The 22693-nt window shown below is 38.1% G+C and overlaps 1 protein-coding gene and 1 non-coding gene across 5 annotated transcripts in view; one reads left to right on the top strand and one right to left on the bottom strand.

Annotated features, from left to right (window-relative positions):
* Positions 1–22693, bottom strand: part of LOC124156126 (collagen alpha-3(IX) chain-like) — a 677324-nt gene that overhangs the window by 437155 nt on the left and 217476 nt on the right. The window lies entirely within an intron of this gene.
* Positions 18197–18268, top strand: Trnad-guc. The gene has a single exon. It is a non-coding gene; the product is annotated as a tRNA-Asp (tRNA).

The raw sequence follows: 22693 nt of genomic DNA, 5'->3' as shown, positions 1-22693 counted from the left end.
ATGAAAAAATCACATCCCTTTGCAATTTAGCCCACCTAAAACACGAATTTTACATAAAAGATAAAATGTATTCAATTTGTAGTAGCCGTGGTTACTCTACTGAAAAATTTTCAATCTCAATTTTGCTAGGAACACTTTACTTAACTCCGTGCTAACATTAACTACATTCATAACATAATTCTATACATTCAACGAAAATATGAGTCACTTTTGATATTTGCTCTATTCCCTAATTCACTATTCCACAACGTTCAATACTTAGAACAAATATCAATGTGAACGTTAAAAAATGAATGAAAATCGTATGAAGTAACTCAAGCAACCTATGCAAGAAGATTTTAGGTTGATCAAGATTATTTCTTTTTATCCTATGTTTCAATCAGAATTTAAGCAGATTAAACTTGTGTGACTCCGAAGTCGATAGACATAAAGAGGGCAGATGCTGCGGCGTAGAGGAGACAGGAGAGGAAGAGGGAGGGAACGGTGGGATATCGGAAGATGGGAGGACGGAAAGGAAAGGGCGGAAGAGAAAGGGGATGCGGGTGAGCGAACAAAGGAGACGAGAGAATGCATAAAATATGAAGGAGGCGGAGGAGAGACAAGGAGGAGTGGGGGGAGTGGAAGGAAGCGGTAAAGAGAGCGGTAGAATGATGGCTTCGTGAACGAGGTAAAGCAAAGGAGGAGATGCCAGTCGATGCTTTAGGCCTTTTATACCCAAGTAACATTTATGGATTAATTATTCATTACGTTCCTTTACCACTAGGTTGCTGAGCGGTTGTTTTTTTTTTTAATTCATTCAGGCGATTCAATCGTATGGCGAATAGGTATTGACAAAAATTCAGAATTAATAAAATTCCACATTCTCAAGCTAATTTATATGTATTGAGGGTTGAAAGTAAAATAAACAAAGAGGATATTATGTGAAAATTTCTAATAAAGTGGAAACAAGAAAAGGAATACACAGCTGATTGAGTCTTGTTCAATACCTAAAAGGCGCAGATACACGGTTTAAATGGGGCAAAAATAGGAATCTAATGCGGCTATTGCAACATGTAGAATAATATAATTTAAAGTTCACTGGCAAATTAGCCATCATCCCATTTTTTCACATCCACGCAGGGTTCTATAAGCGCTCACTACAATTTCATTAAAAGACGTCATTCCCGAAAGCTATGTCCTTGTCCTAAACAAACTTAGGGAGTATTTTAACCAGGATTTTTTCCCCATCAACAGTAATTACTCGGATATTATACAAAGCTAGCGAATGAATGACGTTTTCAAGCAATAAAATCAAGAAAAATCGAAGGGAAATAAACCTAACACGTTTCGAAATACATCCAGGGCGGGGCGGAGCGGATTTCCGCGTTTACATCTAATAAAGTAATAAATTTGGGGTTAAAATTCAATTGCTATTACATGCTATCATCCATTTCAATTGACGTTATTTTTTCACTTATACAATTTTTAGTACTTAGAATCACTTGACGGGCAGTGAAACAGAAACTACTCTAATCAACCTAAAAATTCCTTAATTTCGTCGTCCTCTGGTTAATCTACTGTCTTGTTAGAACCAGAGTAAATAAATTAAATTATCAACTAGCTTTCCGACAAATCAAAGAAATCCAATAGAATTGGGTAGAACTATAGATCCACAGTAAATTAATTGGAGACGCATTCGTGAGAGAAAAATGTAAATTTTTGGCGCAACCAATCATTTTAAGTTGCCCAACTTAGTACGCGTTTTCCACATTTAGAATCAGAGATGGTAAAAATCGGAAGCACCTGCTCACACAAAAGCTGACGGAGTCTGTTTTTTTTGCCCGGCTGGGATGGAGATAATAAGGGAAGTGGAAAGCATTTCTCTGGGATAAGGGCACGCAGGAGGATGAGAGGCAACGGAGAAGGAAGCAAGGCAGTAAATGTGGTTCACAAGGGGTCCGGATATCCTCTTTCTCTTACTCCATCCTCACTTTCCCTCGCTCCCTTTCTCACTTCCTTCCTGACCACCTCCCTCGTTTCATTGCACACTCCCCATGCGTACACGCTGCCTACTGCGCTCAGAGGTACATGAGAAAGGGCCTAGATTTATCCCCCCCTTCCCCACCGAAATAAGACGAAAAAGACTACAATAACGCAGTCTGAATTATTTTCACAATCATGTAAGAGGACATGGCTGCGGAATGCAGTGAGAATCCGAAATTCATATTGTCTACATCTACATAATACCCTGCGAGCCACCTCTACGGTATTTGGCAGGGGGCGACAAATCACCAACATGCAGCATGCAAGAGGACCGCCAAGGAACACCTCAAGGTCATAGAAATATTACGCGTACTAGCAAAATATACATGCATGTTCATAAGACAAAACTATCAATGGTTAGTTATTCCTATAGCAAATATATGCAGTATAGAAGATATGTATAGAAGAAAATAATATGCAATGAGTCATCCGGTCGTGTGACGCCTTTATTCCTATTAGTTGAGACAACGTTGCTATCTTTAATAGTACGAGGGAATGACATTTTAAATCTCCCTGTTTTGCAGTCCATTTCTTTTATTTTCTTCTCATGATTACGCAAACCGTAGTGCCACGGTAAGTGAAGGATATGTTTCAGGTCATCTTTTAGCTATTATGATTCGTTTATATTAAAATATATACCAATTAGAAGGGATGCTCTAATTTAAATAAGTTAACTTAAACGTAGATTATTTTTTGGCCCCTCGCTGCAATATGTACAGTGGCGAAGCCAAGGGGTGGGGGGAGTTCTCGGGTTACAACTCCACCCCCCTTGAGCCTTTAAAAGAGGCTCCGAAGGAGTAAGATGACCTCAATAAATTTAAATAAGCTTTCAAAAAATAAAAATAAACTTTCAATAAATTCTCGTACAAAATTACTGTTTTTGACTCCTAAAAATCACGTTTTCAACACCAAAAATCCCAAAATTTTCCCGAAAGAAGGGCCCCCATTTGCCCTGGGGTGTTTTTCATGCACCCCGGAAGCGCCCCGAAATCTCCGGTAAACCGCCCCCCCATTTCAAAACCTACCATTTCAAAATCCTGCCTACGCCACTGCCACTATATTCATAATTCACAATCATCATATTAAATTATAGCTACAAATTATCAGTGCGCACGAGGGAGAGAAGGCGAGGCAAACTTAAAAGAGGAAATGTACCAGGGTCATCGGGACTTAGAGGGTTGAACGTGACCCAGCACACTGAAGGGTCCTTTTTACGCACCCGCTAGGAAGCCTATGAGCCAAGATTTACTGCGTGTAAAATCTTCGCGCAGGGTCAGGTAGACCACTGGGAGACTGGAGACTCCTCCTTTAATGCGTAATATTATTCCGTGGATACCTATTACGATAAAAATGCCTTTAAAAATTTGGGAATGTTGAGCTCTACCTTAGCCAACCTTCGGGTTTAACCATATGAAAAATTATTACAATGTAGCATGACTGTGAATACACTTTCCTGATGTAATATACACAATACAAAACTTATCACCCAGTGACGGAGATATATTAAATGTACGAGAGGGGTGGCAAGATCCATGTACAGAGGCCTTTTGTTTACATGTGACATGGGCGTTTCCCTATCTTGCCTGGCAACCATGCCCCCCACCCCGAACTAGACCCATCTGCCCGTAATCGGACAACTCTCGACAACCGGACTGTTGGGTTATATGATAAATGAAACAAAAAGATAAATTCACACGTAAGGAAAGAAATGGATAGGAATATATAATATAAAAATGGCGAGAACAACGGTGCTGTGGTAGATGGAAAAAGCCAGAAATCAGAGGTTAAAAATGCGGGCTGAAAAGGGACTAGTAGCCGGCTGGACGAACTACCAACTGCGCTATCAGAACGCTCAGAGTTACCATGATTTTGGCGGGGGTTTATACACAGAAAACTACCCTTGCTTAGGCCCTCAAGAGTAACCAATAGATGGCACTGGGGAGGTTCAAAATTTAACCAAAATCATCCATTAAATGATTCGTTAAAATCAATTCAAATTATCGAACTCACATTTTCTTCATTTTCCTCATTTAAGGAGGATAACAGGAGTAGCGTCCCATAGGCCGTTACATTAGCCGTCACCCATCTCCTTCAATATTCCACTCCCGTGACCTTCAGGAGAGGTAAAAAAGTTGAGAGGGAGAGGAAGTTGGAAAGTGCGCGCCTACGTTATATCCTATTTGTTAGCAAGCCTCCACCGAGTGAAGAGGACCTTGCAGCGGACTCGTGAGTCCCTGTATTGTTTTCTGCTGCCAACGTGGCGGACTTTTATTTGCAACAACAGCGGCAGAAGCAGCGTGAGAGAGAGAGAGAGAGAGAGAGAGAGAGAGAGAGAGAGAGAGAGAGAAAGAGAGGGGAAAATTTCCTCACTAACCCTCGCCTCTTTTCATATACATATCTCGAGCTTATTCGAGGAGGAAGTGGAGAGTAGAGGTTCGCAGAATGAAGAGAAGAGGGAGAGGCAAAGAAGGGGAGACTGAAGAGGAAGAGAAGGATGTAAAGAGGAAGCAATGATGAAGGAGTGAAAGAAGAGAGGACGCAAAGGGAGGAAAATGAAGGAGATGGAAAAGTAGATAAGGTGCGGATGAGCAAGTAAATTCGCTCCAAGATGAGCCTGGAAGGATTAGGAAAGGGGTAGAACGAATAGAATATATATTTATAGCTCTTTGACTAGATGGCTTATAGATATGTTGTTGATCACAGGTAATAGAGTAGCTCTATGGCTTGAACGAATAGGGTGGTTTCCTATTATTTTTTTATTGCCTAAATCGAAAGATTATTACTCCTGGAGTACGTATTTCACGCTTTTAGATTTTTAAATGACGATATCTATTTTTCGCGATTAAATGAAAAGTGAAAATTTTCAAGCGCGCGAAAACGCGACGCTTAAGTATGAATGTCGGGAAGTCTCTCCGCGTGACGTATTTCTGGTTTTCCTCCCGCCCTGCGAGGTGACCTTGAGGCGAGGCTTAGCGCTGATACGACGCAGGCTGCTAGCGGCTAGCCTAGTACCCTGCTGACTGGTAGCGCTTGGCTTAAATAAGGATTATTAATAACTTATCAAACGAGGAAAACTTTCCGACCTTAGCCAGTTTTAATAAGTGATTGTTAAGACATGTTTCCCTGAGCTCTGCGCCTCATGCATGCAATGGTAACCTCAGACTACGTATAACTCCTATCTTCTCGTATAGAAACTAGGTCCCTGTGACGTCACGTGGAGTGGCATCGCATGGGCGCCAATCTGGCCCTTTTCAAATGAGGATAAAAATGGACCATTGCCATTCGTCTAACCCGGTATTTCTAAAACAAAATAATTTGTATATTATGAATACACTAATGGTGGGTAACGAATCGCAATCAATGCCTTTCGTTTTCTTTGATGAAGGAAACCACCCTATTGAAAATAAAATTATTGCAGAATATTATTGCAGTTAAAAATATGGACGTTAAACAAATCCTGGCGTAGTCAACTTCGTAGATTATATAGTTAATTTATTACAATGGGTGTATTGTTACAAATACGCTATTTAAATTATTAGAAATTTAACCGTATTTTTTCATGACAAGACTCTAAATTTAAAAAAAATTAAATTTATGACCAGGTGTGCAAACAATTTCAACTTGAATTGGTTAATAACTTTCAACTCAATAAATTGTCACAGATATCATTTCCCATTCTTAAACACGAACAAACTATAGGATATTTGATACGCTGCTTATCCACAGTAAGGAACGTCGAATGGATTTCTGACTCGAACAGGTATATTCGACGTATCACTGAGGAAGCAAAGGTATCATAAACTTGGGCAATCGAAAAGCTGACTAGAAAAAACTTGAAGCCTTCGAAGCCTGATGCTGGCGACCAATGCTAAAGAACTAATGAACTGGTTTAATGAGAAACTAGGAGCACAATACAACAGAGAAGAACTCGGGTCATAGTTCATGTTATGATTCATGAGGTAACAATATGGTGGCTTCGTATTATTTTTTATTGCTTTAATCGAAAGGTTATTACTCCTAGAGTACGTATTTCACGCTTATACATTTTTAAATGACAACATCTATTTTTCGCGATTAAATGAAAAGTGAAAATTTTCAAGCGTGCGAAAACGCGACGCTTAAGTATGAATGCCGGGAAATATCTCCGTACGTCGTATTTCTGGTTCCCCCTCCCGCCCGGTGAGGTGACCTTGATGCGAGGCTTAGCGCTGATATGTCGCAGGATGCTAGCGGATAGCTGAGTACCTTGCTGGATGGTAGCGCTTGGCTTAAAAAAAGTTTATTAATACCTTATCAAACGAAGAAAACTTTCCGAACTTAGCCAGTTTTAATAGGTGATTATTAAGACATGTTTCCCTGATCTCTGTGCCTCATGCATGCATTGGTAACCTCAGACGATGTATAACTCCTATCCTCTCGTGTAGAAACTAGGTCCCTGTGACGTCATGCGGAGTGGAATCGCATGGGCGCCAATCAGGCCTTTTTCAAATGAGGATAAAATTTGACCCTTGCCATTCGTCTAAACCGGTATTTCAAAAACCAAATAATTTGTGTATTATGACTTCACTAATGGTGGGTAACGAATCGCAATCAATGCCTTTCGTTTTCTTTGATGAAGGAAACTACCCTATTATCCGAGGAATGTAAAATAAGGAAATGTTGAACGAGAAGTCCTCACAGGATGGCCCAATAGTGGGGACACAGTAGAATCGGAACAATATATATGGTATAGCATTTTGAGGAGGTGGTTATTCGCGTCATGAAGGAAAGGTAGGCAAGGAAAGGTGGAGAAAAAAACCCCGGCGTCGGCACTAGCCTGCTCTTAACGAAAGGCGCTATGCGGGCCGTAGCTTAACGCTCCATCCTATGGACAACGTGTAGCGCTAGAAATTCCCTGCACAAAACATTCAAACAGGGCAGGATTGAAGCACTGCATTTAGCTTTCGACCACACAGTATTCAAGCATCGGGTATTCTCTTGAAAATCTCTTCCGCCGCCGTGATTTGAACTGAAGCCTACGGGGTGGGAAGCCAACACTCCAGCCACCACATTAACCCGATTCCCACAAGGAAATCGAATACCAGAAAATGGAAGGAATTACCTTTGGCTTGGAAATAAAGGGCTGCAGTGCAATAAAAAACAGGAGGAGCTTTAGGTGGTCTCCAAGGTTATGTAAGCAGAATTTAACCACAATCAAACAACAAAATTTATGTCAATAAAAGAAAACAATAATGCAGGAAAAAGTACATGAGTGTTTCAAATAAATAACATCAAAGTAAATTTTCAATTATTTCTTGTGAAAAAAGCCAGTCTTAACATTTTATTTGGTGATTTATTTCTTTCTATTTAAGCGGGCAGTAAATGAAAAAACTTTGGCCCCATGTAAAGAAAACGACGTATATATAATGTTAACCTCGGTCTGTTTTTTACTACACATGACTCTCTCACAATAGTTTTAGGATTGTATACTGTGTGAGCATGAAACGAAGCGAGGAAGAAATATTGAGAATGAAGTAGAAGGAAAGGGGAGTGGAGGAGGTTTGGTTGGATGGTGGATGGGTAGAGGACTGGGTAAGGGAAACGAAGACACGTGAATTTTGAAGAGGGTTGAATTCGTTCCATCTCTTTCCCCCTCAGCGCCCTTTCGTTCGTTCTCGACGCAAGGGGATGGCGAGGAGGGGACACGAGGGACGAAGGAAGAGTGCATGTCATTTTTTTCACGGGGAGTTATTTCATTTTTATTTTTGCTCGCCCCGAGAAAAATAAATGAAAAAAAAGAAAAATCCCTCGCGCTGGTCTCGCACTGAAATAAACATTGAGTTCCTCACCTGCAGAGCAATAGATTCTCATTTTTGACCGAAACCATGTGCGACGTTAGGGCTGGTCCGAAACCATTACTCGCTACGCTCCAGGAAAATAACATATTACACCTACGTAACTCATTATTTTTACCGCCAAATCAAGTTCAAGTGTTTTGAAGGGTAACAAAATTTACGAGCAAAATCGCTTTCGTTTCAACACTTTTTTATAACTATTTTCTTATTAATAATTTGAAAAAAAAAACATAGTTGACAACCAAATGCTAAGAAAAAAACCGTTGTTTTCTAAATCCACGGTTCCGCTCATCTCTTCCCAATGTCTACCAAGCGATTACTTGATTCGCAATTTTTTTGGCATACCCTGCAATAAGCGAGCTTAAGTTCATGTTACGGTGATAGGACGATTCTCTTACGTGAATTCCAAAATACCCATGAGATAGTTGAGAGGCAGCTTAAAAACTACCATATGTAAATGAATGTCTCAAAACTATTGAATACATGTAAGAATGAAGATATCTACTGGATCATGACGGGATTCATCGAAAAAAGACCATGATCAGCTATTTATCCCAACCATAACTTTCACATTAAAATTTAAGAAAAAATTATCTTAGTAAGTATATTAATTTACATCAACCCTTAAGATAGCAATTCAAGTAATTTATGACATAATGCTAACTGCTCGACATAAATCACAGAGAACAATTTCTTTATCCAGAGACTGTTATTAGTGTGAAATCATCAGCCAGAATAGCCATAAAAATGGAAGAGTTTTTAAATGGCAAGAGTTCTGGGAATGAATGAATTGCGAAGTTCCTATTTTTTATCTTATCGCCTCAAATATGGAATATTTTCAGCTTTTATTCGATAATATTTCCTTTTAATTCCATATTTGGGTTTTATTTCGTTCACGGAAACGGAAGATATTTCTGAAACTTCCGCGAACTGTAGAGAAAGTGGTAAGAAGATTAGCACGTATGAATACGCCGCGGGACGGAATAATGATGGAAATTGAATGGACAGGCGCAGCGGCTAATGAGGACTCCTTACAAGAGAGAGGTTAAAGAGAGAGGTGCTAGACAACGACAGACAGAGCGTGGAAGAGAGAAGCTAATTGGGGACATGTCGAAGAACAGAGGATTACAGTGGACCGCTATGAGAGGACACGATGAAGGGCAAGGCTTACAAGTGAAGGACAGGAAAGACGAAGATGGAACGATACGTACACACAGTGTTTTTGCCATTAAGGTAGGAAAACGATGGGTGGTCATTGATGATGGACAGAAATAATTCAATCCTGGAAGGAAAAATTATTTTTGACGAAAAAAATTATTAGTTCCCAGCATATATAATGAATATGACTGTTAAACATCCGTTTCAAAAATGGTATAAATATCCCGCAATTAAATAGAAGTACTGGAAAATAATATCACTTTCAACATTCCATAATATAGCTTTCAAAATTTTTCCACGGGAAGGTCATGGGCATTTATTCTTAAGTGAATAATTAAATATACACTCATAAAAATTCTGATCAACATCTAAGACCTTAGGTCGCAAGCGAAAAGGAGGAAACGTAATGTTATAGGAAGAATAGACGTATGAATCCAGTGACGCTATGGCAAAATTAACAGTGCCGGTACGCACTTAATCCTTAACTTCTACTATCCTTAACTTGCTCTAGAAGTGAAATATTACTCAGTGCGTTTTCATTACAAGTCATTATTTACATTTTTTTGTTTTGGTTGTGGATGTATAAGTTAGAAATTTTGTGGCAACAAAAGTGATAAAAGGTGTTATTTGACCATTATCTCTTTTGTTAACCTGTGCTGGAACGGTTCCATGACACCACTGTATGAATCACAAGATAAACTGTTACATCATGGAAGGCGAAAGTATTTGGAAGACGCAAAATAAAGAGAGAATAGAATCGGGTGGTGTATTCAATGAGGCCAAAGATCACCCCAGGCTGAAGTACCAAGAAAGGAAGGAACACGGATCGTCGTCTAAGGCGGATGAAATTCTGTTACCTCCTACACTTGGCGACACTCTCCTTTCGTTTCGCTATTTATGAACTTTTCGCCCCTTTGTTTCCCGCCCGAGGCAGGGAAGGAGCGAAGCTTCCCAGTTTCGTTATGGTATCGTATTTCTCTCAGGGGCAGCGCAGGTCGAGGATGATACTTTTCGGGCGAGGAATAGGGGCATGGGGAGACGCGCTTAAACAGAAATGAGAGATAAGGAAGAAGAGAGAGAAAAACTCTCGGTGGGGAAATTCAGCCTATTCACTGCAGTTAATTAAACCACAGAGCAACTGATAACTACGCTGTTCTGACAGCAGTTCTTTGCGCTTTAATATTGCACTGAGGATCTATTATCGATTAAAATATCCGAGGGAATTTCCGTAAAAGATACTGATTTCATTTTGATGATTCCATAAATATCATAAAAATTTACTAATTTTACATTCATTTTAAATACCATTAGGTAAATCTAAGAGTTTTTTTATATTAGGTATGTGGCTCATATTGCACATAAAGACTATGCAACATTTGAATGTATTCAAAGGTCAATCAGCGATACATCTGACGCAGGAAAAAGAGAGAATTATGTATAACTAAGGATTATTAAACATGCTCAATTTAAGCGACGTGACTCAGTCAACTCTGGGTGATAGCTACCCTATCAACATTAATGGATGTAACTTCCGTAATTTATGCTGTTCTTATATTTTATTTTCTTACTAAGATTTACAATACGTTCACGATACCTATAACATAATCAATGGCCAGCATTTATATCATTACTACAGTAACTTAGATACCTATAACATATTTCTTTTTTTATAACACATATGAGAAATTTCACACTCTAACAGTAACTAGGCAAATGTTCTCCAAGGTGGTGAGGTTTTACAAGAGATGAATTAGAGGATAAAATTTGAATGAGGGTGTAATTGAATATTATAATAAAGAATAAATGACACGTTTCGCATTGAAAAATTGAACTTCAAATTATGTTTTTCACTAAAAATCTGTATAGTAATATGGTGGCTTGAAGGGACGAATGTCAGATGCTAATTTTGAATTTGGAAGTCTAGAATGACTGAATGTACGGCTTCCATAGAACAATACAATGATAACCGGGATCATACAAGCATAATATTCATCCCTTTTGCACTCACTCAAAATATTCAATGCGATGTTTATCTTCCAAGTCGGTTAAACCCTTAGAGAAACATCACATTCAGGGGCAAGAGGCTCGTGGGAAATGGTATTGAAAAATTGAGGAAATAATTGGCTCACTAGTCCCTCGAATACATTCTGATCCATTTTTCTCCCGCTCCAGAGAGTGACGAATGCTTCATCATTCACCTCTCCGAGCCCTCCTGCCTACCTATCTCCCGTTCAAACCTTCACTGGGATGATTCTTTCATGGCCTTTTTTCTCTCCATCAACCCTCTCCCCTGTTCATGCGGCAGGAATCGACTGTCTACACTTTAATCCGTCACGGAAAAAAATCTTACGGGAGAAAATGAAATATTCGAGGATCTCCAGTCTATTTTTTCCGACCCGAGTGAGAAAAATAATCCTCGGGAGAAGAAGAATTTAGACGAAACGGTGTAGTGTCATTATTAACTCACAGTGAGCCCTGGGTCTTCCAAGGGTGCGATGTGAAATTTACAACACGGCCTTTACACCGGCTGATCCCAGAACGTGGTTAGAGCTGTTCCCTCCTGAATAGCCCGCAGGACGAAGCATTTTCGGCTCAATACGAAGTTCTTGGAACAAAAATGTAAAGGTTTTCAAATTAAAAGAATTCCGGTAGTTTTAGTGTCAAAGGAGAACATAAGGTTTATCGTGGCAAAGTTTATTTCTCAATAGGATTCCACATAGTTTTTTGATTGGATCAGACGAGAGAAAATTCTTAGGACCCCAAATATTAGAAGATCTGAAATTGCTAATGTAATGCGAAGGCTTATCAGCTTATTCGTTCACTCACCACTATTTTTAAAATTAAGAGAGATTAACCGATATATTAAGAGACATGTTTTGCCGAACGGATAGACATGGGAATTCGTTTTTCCCCCGAACCATAAAGGACTTTAATAACCGCTAGTCCCAACTTCGTTAGAGCACTTCATTTTTTAGCTGTAAACGGTGATATTTGACAGCTGAATGATATTTACTACAACTAGTCACAATAGATGGCGTTGCTAAATAACATATTCATCTTATAGAGGCCTATGTATGCTACACTTGAGTGTTTATAGAGAATACAATAGTACCGAGATTAATTTTATGTATAAATATAATGTATAAAGAGATTTTTTCATGAAAACTCCTGAACACCTTCCGCTTTCAGAAAAATTACCTATTAATCCATCAAAATGGTAATCAAACTAGAGTTGAAGTGAAGAGGGCCAAATCGCAAAACCTAGAGTTGATTTCAGATAGCACCCTTCAATAAAATCATTTCATATGAGGTAAATACACTGTGATAAAAATAATAAACTATAAGAAAAGAAATAAAAGTATAAAAATATTCAGGGTTTATATCGAGAAGTAAGAGATAATCATATTATACCAAAAATTTCTCTCACTTCTTTTACTGCATGCCCCACATATTTTTAGCAATAAACTTTTTTCAGTTATATATTACATCCTTTAAATAGTTTGCTTACTTGCTCCGTGGTGTGATTAAATAGAGTTTTTTTTATATCACAACTAAACATCGTACCTCAAATTACTTATCTAAATATTTACTTTTGGCTGGTTGGCATTTGATTATATTACTAAATTGAAAACATTTCTTTTAAAGCGTGAAATTTCGAGTTACATAATTTGATTACTTCTATAAAACACTTACACTTGTGTGCTAATTTATAATTATACTTGGGTTTTCATTTAAAATACCTTCATTTCTCTCAAATCGTTGAGACTTAGCCACTAACTTATCCAATTAACGTTGATGCATGCAAGAAGCTTTCCAGTTAAAACTCCTTATTCAGCTGTAGTGCCTTCGTACATAGATGGAATAACACGTTTGCCCTTGAGATATTTTCCGTGATTTTCGAGTCACATTTTTAAGTAAAATAGTCATCAGTAGTTAGTTTAGAACCAGGCGTGGATTTTAGTTTCACTTTAGAGGAAAAGCAAAATTAAATAACATTCAAGCAGATAAGAATGCATTACAAATATTAGGACTGAATCTTTCCGCTTAATGCGGAGTACCTTGCAATGCATAATGGGATATACATTCTAAAGGTTCATCTGAGGAGTAGCAAGCAGCTAAATACTGATTCAAAAGCTTTTGAACACCTGCGCGGAGTAAAAGCTACTATTTGTGAGAACGATGAGCTGAAAATAGAGGTTAAGTTGGTTTGTACTTAAACCCTTTCAACTCTGTAAACAATCAAGCTCACCTCCGCAGAGTAGTTAGCCAAGCGTTATGGGGCATTCTAACTTCGCCATAAGATTCATTCAAGTCCTGGAGGACCCATATATTTTCGAAGAGGCCGTTTGGAAATTGCTTCACTGTGGCATGGAGCTCAATACTCACCCTTATTACAAATTATGACGCATAACGCGGGAGTTAAGAATATATTTCACTTTTCATCATCCTATCAAATCTACCCGCAGTCCTCATTATTGAAGAAATAAAATAGAATAGAATATGAATTCTGTTCATGTACCCCACTAGATATACTAGTATGAATCTGCTTTTCCATGATTTTTCAGCATTAGTACTTCACCTGGTACTTCGCCTGGGAATTTCATAACTGCTTTTCCACATTTATAACACTGAGAAAAAAATTTCAGAGAGTATGTGTCTGCAGCAATGCCATGGATCATCTTAAAGCTGAGAATGTGAAAGTGATCACGTTAAACCAACAGGCATTGCCGTTGAGGAATTACTTAAGATTCTTTAATAAATGCTGTTAATAAAATATCGATGATTTTCCTCTTCATATTGACTCTGAAAAATTAAAAAATCAATACTTCCGATATTTTAAAATATGATCATAAATCTTCCAGTAGTTGAATTGCTCAATTCCATCAACTTAATGCCATTTCAAGAGGACTACGGTTTTGCTACCTTGATCCCTCCCTGCATTTATCCAATTCCCAGTCTCCACGATCGTCAAGTTACTGTTGGAATATCCGATGGAAAGATCGATTGCTGTTTTTGGGGCACCACGAAATAAATAAATGTAAAATTTCTAAGTAGCTCTCATCCAAACTTTACATTACATATCCATCGCCACAAGTCGCAACATAACCTTCGATTCAATCAATACACGAATAATATTCAACGGATATAAAAAAATGCCAACCAATGCGAAGACCCAATTATACAAACCTTTTTATGGAATAGAAAAACCTCTTTCTCATACTCATTGAATCATCCCTTTACACTTATTTTTTGCACAAAAGTGACGCGGCATCGCATGACAGAAATGCACGATGACTGCATTCCCAGCGTGAGCACAAAATTTATGCACCCGTACACCTCTAGTATTCAACTGAAGAACGCCTAATGTGATAACTGCAACCAGGACTCGGCTTGGAACAGTACGAGAATTCCCTTGAACAATCCCCTTCAGTATTCCAAACCCCCAAGCCGAGAGCACTATCCATTCAGCATATGCATGTGTTACTTTACTTAGGCCCTTACAAAGTTCCTTTTTGTGCGCATCAACGCTCTCCAGCATCTTTTTTTTTTAGAGCGCAGAAGGCGACCTTGGGGAATGTTGGGGTGCTTCCAATGCCACCAGGAGGCTCGAAAGGGGGTTTGATTGCCGGTGCATCCCCAGCGGAATGCTATGGTCCCCTTGTGCGTGAAGTGCACTGCTCGGCACGGCCGTGCGATGAAAAGGGGGACAAAGTAAGGGTGCAGGCACGAGGGGAAAAGGAGGGCGAAACTGGGGTTATTACGGGATAAAGTCGCGTGCCCTGCGGAAAACTACCGTCACGCGCTGCAGTGCAGGGGAAGGTGCAATCGAGAGGTTGGGATTCGAAAAAATAAACATTTACCGTAGGATGCCGAGGGAGGTAAATAAAAGCGTGCCTTAATTCCCCACGGAGACATGTATATAAGACTATGCAGCTAGTACTTCATGGGTAATACACAATTCGTTAAGACTTGCAGAAAACCAAGCAGGAAACTAGAGCACGCTACTCTGTTCGCTCAGTGCTGGCGAGGTAAACATGATGGAATAGACAATAAGCTTTGCTAAATTACTGCAACATTGACTACAATTTGGTCATAGCATAATTTTTTAAAGCCTGGTGGTAACAAAATTCTTCAAATACTGGAGTATAGAGCATTGGAAAATAGAGCGCGCTGAAACGTTTGCTTGCTTATGACAGAGACAACATGAACGTTTGCTTGTTTATGACAGAGACAACATGATGGGAGAAATGATGGATGAGAGATTGATGTGATGATAAATATTTATGCGATTCATTAGATTTAGGTGACAAAATACCTTTTGCAAGAGGAAAAATTTGAACAGAAAGAACTTTTCGCACAAATTATAAATGTGTTTACCTCTTTCTCACGGTGGGCTGAAGTTTGTACAGTTAAATTTTAATTTTATCATCAATTATCATTCATTAATTTTAATGATTTTAGCATCAAGTGGGATTAGGAAAAATAATTAGTTAAAGATATTTCAATGCCAATCCGTTGAATTTTTGGAAAATGTGCCTGAAATTCTTTACATCATTGGATTTCAGGATATCTTAAGCAATGCTCATCATTTCTTTTCTCGTTCAGGCAACAATTAATATATTATAATTAGGTTAATATATATTATTAATATTAATAATATATTAATAATAACACGTTTAATATACTACCTATAACATCTTTACGGTCACTAATACATAGCCACTTGCATGTTCACCATTCATACTAGTCACTGGTTTTAAAATCTCCAAACATTTGGGCCATGAATGACTATTAATTTTTATTCATATGTCGCAACGTGGTTACTGAGTTCATTTCGTTATATCAAAATTGGTTAAAATGGCAATTTCATTTCCGATGATTCCTCAACAAAATAGTCACAAGTGAACAAAAGATAGTTCCCCAATCGCTAAATTAAGGAGACGCGTTCATTTTAAACGAGAACTCGAGCACAACCACAATATCTACATGACTGGCATTCAACGAGCCTCGTACCCATGTCATCTAACGTCGCAGGCACGCAATGAACATTCGCCAAATATGCTCATCCACCGTCACCCAACGGTGAAGGGTTTTAATTATGATCGCAGCGAAAGGCAGAGAGACTGTAGAAAAATACGTTCCCGCGTGTCTTTAAAGGTAGACTCGCGCTTCGTTCGGCTCACGCAGAACTCATTCCGGCGCCCGTTGTCTCTTCCATGTCCCGCGGTGTGACGCAGCTCAGCTCGCGCTCACTCAGTGGCACGAGCCTGCCTCACATTATGACATACTCGCTCATTATTAATTCGGAGCTATTCGAACAACTTCGGGAGGGAGAGAAAAAGGGATTTTCCCACTTGCTCCCGTCACTTCTATACATAAAAATCAACTGAGAATAACTCGGAGGAGGGAAAAAGATTCGTTTGGGACGCTATTGCTTTAAATGCAAGCATGGGCTTGTTTAAGTTCAATAATCCAAATATGTTTTGAAAATAAGGCAAGTTGGGTTTCGTGAGCGAATTCAACAAATGGAAACGAGAGAGACCTTGGGCTGAGTGGTCCCACTCCCACACTTTCACGTCGACTGCTGCTGACACGTGGGCAGAGACAGTGGCGTAGCCAGGAATTTCGCTCGGGGGGGGGGGGGGGTGGGGGGGGGTTCAAAATAATGGAGGGGAAATGTTTGTAAAACAGAGAACTAAGTGGAGAGTTTTAAACTACTTTTAAAACTTTTTATGATGGAAAAATCCTCATTTTTTTTTTAAAGAAATATTTCGTAAATTCATGATTTTTCAACATTTTGTTTCCTTTTTTGAAGGAAAATCATTTTATTTTTATATTTTGGGGGAGGGTCCGAACCCTCCCCCCCCCCCTCTGGCTATGCCATTAGGCAGAGAGTTCCAAATTACGTTTTTTCATCACCATCACTCACTGTTTCAAACATAGGGTCTTAGGCCTTACCATAAAGCAAGTTACATAGTGGACAAAATATCAAGGGAGGACAATTCTTTCCCCTGGGCCACTAGCATTTTGCTCGACTTACTTAAAATTTCAACGATTTATCCATGATTATTCAAATTATAACTCAATTATTTGAATTCTCAAATCCATTCTCACCTTTTCCAAAATATATAATATTTTTCTAATATTTCGTCTTTTAGCTCCAAATAGCTGATGGTGGTAAGGTCAAAGCGTATTTCACTTTAAGGGCACTTCTTCATACTATTGAATAAAATATATATTGAAAAATTGTCTTCGATCAAGCATCCGCTGATCTTTTAACGCATAACGGTGTTCATTAGCAGGAAGCAAATTTTTCAAAGGGGTGCTCCAACTCGAAATTATAGTCATATACTTTAAAATCCCTGTAACAATGCAGTTATTCATATCTGAGTATAGGATTTACTCAGTGGATATAGGTCACTGAAAAATAAACTTGGCTACATTTATATCGCACATCATGATAACAGGTTACACGTGCCTGATAAATAATGTGAGTAGAGTGTAAAAATAAAATCTACAAGTAGCAAGAGTTCTACGGCATGCAATTCTGGAAGATGTTCTCCAGCAGGGGCTTTCGTAAGTGATAAAGCTACCTGTCGACTAGAACAAAACATAATTTGACCTCAAATGCCTCCATACTTCTCAGCTTTTAATCCCAAACTCTATCAGCAAAAAACGAAATAAGCATCCATCTTATGTCATCAAATATATCTAAACTTCCTTTGCCGTAGAATTAGAATACAATATTGAAACATCAATTCTTTTACTTTAAAATGGATTTACATCATACCAATCATCAACAATATTCAAAAATGACTCCGGACTTCAACCATTTATACAAATGAAATGGTGGGATAAATAACGCAATTATTCCATCGATAAATTACAATTTACTCTACGAAAATTCCTGTATTCATTTTCCAATATCTAATAGCCTTATTTCCCAATAGTTCATAATTTGGATAAATGCTTTGTAGTGCTACTGTGACAATTTATCGATTTTCTAAGCTTTTCTGCCTTGCATAATTATTCATAAGTTTTTGAAGTGAAAACTTCTTTAGCGGCGTAAAGCACTTTTGCGGATGGGGAAAAAGCACAGAATTCTCGTGAGCGTCACCGACCCGACACCGCGATCGCTACAGCGAGATATACATTTCCGTCTTAAAATTCGTCTCTATACATCCTCGGTAGTATAGTGGTCAGTATCCCCGCCTGTCACGCGGGAGACCGGGGTTCGATTCCCCGCCGGGGAGGATTTTTTTCTCAATCTCATACAATTTAAAAAGAATTTACAATGGATATTTCAACTACGCTGGCTGACTAGGTATAGTAAATAAACTTTGTTAACATATTGTTAACATATAGACTGTTAAAGTCTTGTTGTTTAAAAAATATTAAAATTGAAAATAAAAATCTATAGAGTATATTGCATAAGTTCATTAAATAGAAAGAGCTCGTGCATGACGTGCAGAAGATTGTACACGCTATAAAAATACAGGTCAGTATAATTTAAGGCAGTTTCTTTTCTGTGCATAGTGAACAATTATAGGTTTAAAGCATATTAAATATAAGAATTAATGTTACTTTCTATTCATACACATCGTATTTTTTAATATATATTTAATAATAAACAGTTTGCTGAAAAAAATAATTTCAATTTTTGTTGAAAAATGAGTATTACTGGAAAAATTAGTTCTTTAATAATATTAAATCTAAATAAAAATAAATGGATAATAATTATTTCAGTTTTCACTTCTGTCGGCCAGTCCCACGACTGCCCCGTTTTTTTCTCTTTTTTAAGAAAGAGAGAGCATCAAAATATTAATACTCACGTAGCTATCACACAGTTTTATCCTAAAGAGTTTGCTGTAAGAAAGTTCATACCTGCAAAGAAAGAAACATTTATTAATTTAAGGTTTTCGCCGGCATGTATTTTATATGGAGCGGCATAATGTCGCATAGTGTAGAGTATTTCATAGCATAGAGTATTTCTCAAATTAAATTGAGTGGCATACTTCTCTTTTGAGAATATTTTTTACTTACTATAATTACTTCCTCTAAAGGGTATAACTACTCTCTTTTACAAAGAATACGTATTTATTAATTTAATGAGTCAATTTTTTTACACTCTCATATTAAATTCCTATATGACGTAAAAGAGGTACTGAACTAAAACGGAAAATTCTCCCAAATAAATATAATGTGATAGAAAATTAGGATCTAATTGGCAATTACCCTAGTTGTGAGCAGGAAAGCTATTACGATGTTACTCGATATTTAATGACAAGGGTTGAGTAAAGGAAAATACTTTCGTTAATGAGAGTAGGAATTTAATTAAAAATATACATGGATAATTTACGAGAGAACAATTAAAAAGGAGGTCCTAAATAGACACACACCGAGATCTTTTTTACAAAACTATTTTCAATTAGCTGAGAACATTTCCTTGACAGATCTCATAGCTCCTCAACCTCCCAATTAAGACCGTTTCAAAGTTTTATGGTACATAGGAGATAAATGGTAACATATTACATTGCGATGTAATTACGTTTAGTACACATTCAAGCTGGTGACATCCAAGCACGTAAACGGTAATAGAATTGGTACTTTCACATTAATAACTACGGAAGAAGTGTATTTGGCAATGTAATAGTTAATTTATCGTCATCTGTATTTTATGTGACAAGATATCTTAATTAGTCAGGGTGAAAAGTTTTTGCAAATTCCTGTGTACGTTCATTTAATGAATTTTTAATTCAGTAGAAATTTCAGTTAAATTTTCAAGTATTTCATAGTCAACAAAACTAAGTACTTACTCATCCTTATCAGACGAATTAGCATTCCTAACAAATATACGGCCAAAATTTACCGGAAAACAAATTTTCCAGAAAATAAAAAATGACTAATTCTTTGACTGAATAATATCTTCCTGCGATGGGTGGACATGAATAAAAATTTATAATTGTTCAAATAAAATAAAATCACATAATTCTAGATCAGCACCACATATTAGCTCTAGCAACCGCATATGTCCTACCAATCTTACGCGCACAACTTTTCACCCTCCTCAGATTCCTAATCATTCCTCAAAACTATTTTCAAGAGCACCAGTATCTTCTTCCTGAGGATGTAGGTGACAACGGGAATTTACGCTCAGACCGTCTTGAAATCATAAAATTAAAGAATTTTGGCAATGACGAATGTCTTTAAGCAACTATCTTCAGAACCTATCATGATGTACCGATAAAATTGAAAATTGCAGGTATTTTCATACTTAACGCGTGCCTTTTAAGGCTTTGCTCCAAGAAATTTAACGTAAGCGAAGTAATTTCTCCGGATTTAATTTCGGCATTTTTTCTAAAAAATAGCAATCATGGAAAAAAATGTACTGTCCAATCACATGAATGTAGTAGCAATATCATAATATACTTCGTGCCTTTTCATATATATGTACTTAATTTGAAAGCTGTCCTCCGCTTCTCCATGTCGCGACGTTATAAGATACCTGATATCGCCGCAAAAGGGTTACACGCAATACAGAATAAAAAATAATGACTCTGTAGCGAAGGATTCATGGAATTTCAATATGTATTTTCAAACTTTACTGGAAAAAGAGCCAAAAACTCATGTAAGACATAGCGTTTTAAGTTCGTGAATTTCCAAAAAAAATGCTCTGTAAAAGTAATGAGAATGCTATATTTATGCATACATATATAGCCAGAAAATAGAGAAAAATATCTCCAGGAACTAACCTCCCCATGCTTGGAATTTGTTTCGCAAAAAAATAAAATATGCACGGGTAAATGTGTCCACACCTTCAACATATTATTTTTGGCCTCACGCTGTATAAAACCATGGGTTGTTCTCTGAGCTTGCCTTACCCATGAATCCGCACTATTTGTCAAGGGATGAAATACGGCCCGTCCTCTCGTGTTATATACATATATATTCCCCTCCTGTTCGCGAATACCCGCCACCCATTGGCCCACCGCCCACCCCCACCCCGAGAGACCATCCAGGCAATTCGAATACGTGCCCATCCCATGAATTTTTAAGACTCAGGTGCGTTAGTTTAAGTGTGCGAATGAGAGAGAGAAAGAGTGAGTCTGGGGGGGACCGTTTGGTTCCATCTTACCCGTGACCATGGAGATGGAGTGGAATTGGTTGGAGAGTGAGGAAAAGTACCCGCTCCTGCATTAACCTTTCGTGAATCTTTTCTAGCAGTATATCACAAAAAAAAGAGCTCAACGGCTTGAACGACGCGACGTGAGAATAAAATTCATTCCAGATAATCACTACAATTGAAAATGAGAAGATGAGAAGTTAAGGAGTACAAGTAATTTTTTTCTAAACGGACTAAGGTACAGTAATCGGTAGAAGAAATTTCTTGAATGAAGCTTTTGCGGCCCATGATGATTAAAAATAATTCACGTACGGGTGTATGCCGCGTGTCGTAATGGAGATATCCCCGACGTTTCGCGACCGACTGCTGGCCACTTTTTCAAGGGAATAATGCTGGGATTGGTTTTTGTCCTTTTATATTTCAGGTGGGAGGGGTGGGCGGATCGGTAGATGAAATGTGCAAACATTTGGTGGCCAAAGGATACTATTGAGTCTTTGTTCTGTGCTGACGTTGAGTGTAAAATCAAATGCAATACAAAATTTCTAGTTGATCCGTAATGTTTTCTTCACCTAATTTCTATACCTAACTCTGTTTATAAAAACAATCACTTGTAACCATTGGCTTCTCACTCCCGTAAATTGAAAATAATTGCAGGCGAGGTCTACTTACAATTAGTAAATTATAAAACTTTGTTATCACAGTATGTGAAAAATTACAAATACACTGCGAGCGAACTTTAATTTCATTTTTTAAATGAAAAATGTTGTAAAAATGAAAATAAATTTTTCCACTTGGTACGTTTTAACGCACAATTGATCCCGCTGAAGTGGTGGTAAATGTAAACGTCGGCAGTTGGTCCTGTGCCCAGTATAAATACCGAGGAGATAATAGCGGATCGTCGTCGTCTTTTCTGGCGAACTCGTTTCCTTTCTTCACAATACTTTCAAAGACTACCGCATAAGTACAGGTCAGAAAAGGTGTAGGTGTGACGGTTAGAGTGTTAGCTCTCCACATTATGGAAACGGGTTCAAATCATATCGGAGGCAAAGATTTGTGTAAGGTAGTCCGATTCCACATGGCTACTCTGTGGAGGGTATCGGTTTGACACTCTATCCGTCGGATGTAACGATAAGCCGTAGTCTTTTTGGCGCCTTGGCTAAAGTGGTAGCTCCTCATCTGTGCGACCGGGTTCGAATCTCTCGACGGTGGCGGATGGCGGAGATTTTTTAAAGAGTTTTCTCGACCACCGCTCGAATGGTTAGTAGGGGACTCTTCCAGTACTGCACTCTGTGGTTCAAATGGGACGTTAAGCTGTGGAGCCTAATGTGTCTTTTGTTAAGATCAGATTAATTTTGACGACAGATTTCTCTCTACTATCTTTCCCCACTACTTCCTGATGGCGCAAATAGGCATAGCTGTAATTTTCCTCTTCCTATCACTCACACATTTAAAATTATTTTGATTTAAAATAACCCAAATACTGATATCAATTAAAAGTTACCAAAATTCCTTCTTGTTTAACTGTAGTGGATCCACATTATTGTTTTTTTATAAA

The sequence above is a fragment of the Ischnura elegans genome, chromosome 3 (genome assembly GCF_921293095.1).
Source record: "Ischnura elegans chromosome 3, ioIscEleg1.1, whole genome shotgun sequence".
Lineage (NCBI taxonomy): Eukaryota > Metazoa > Arthropoda > Insecta > Odonata > Coenagrionidae > Ischnura > Ischnura elegans.
Note: the sequence above shows the minus strand (reverse complement) of the source record. Positions and strands in the feature narration are given on the sequence as shown.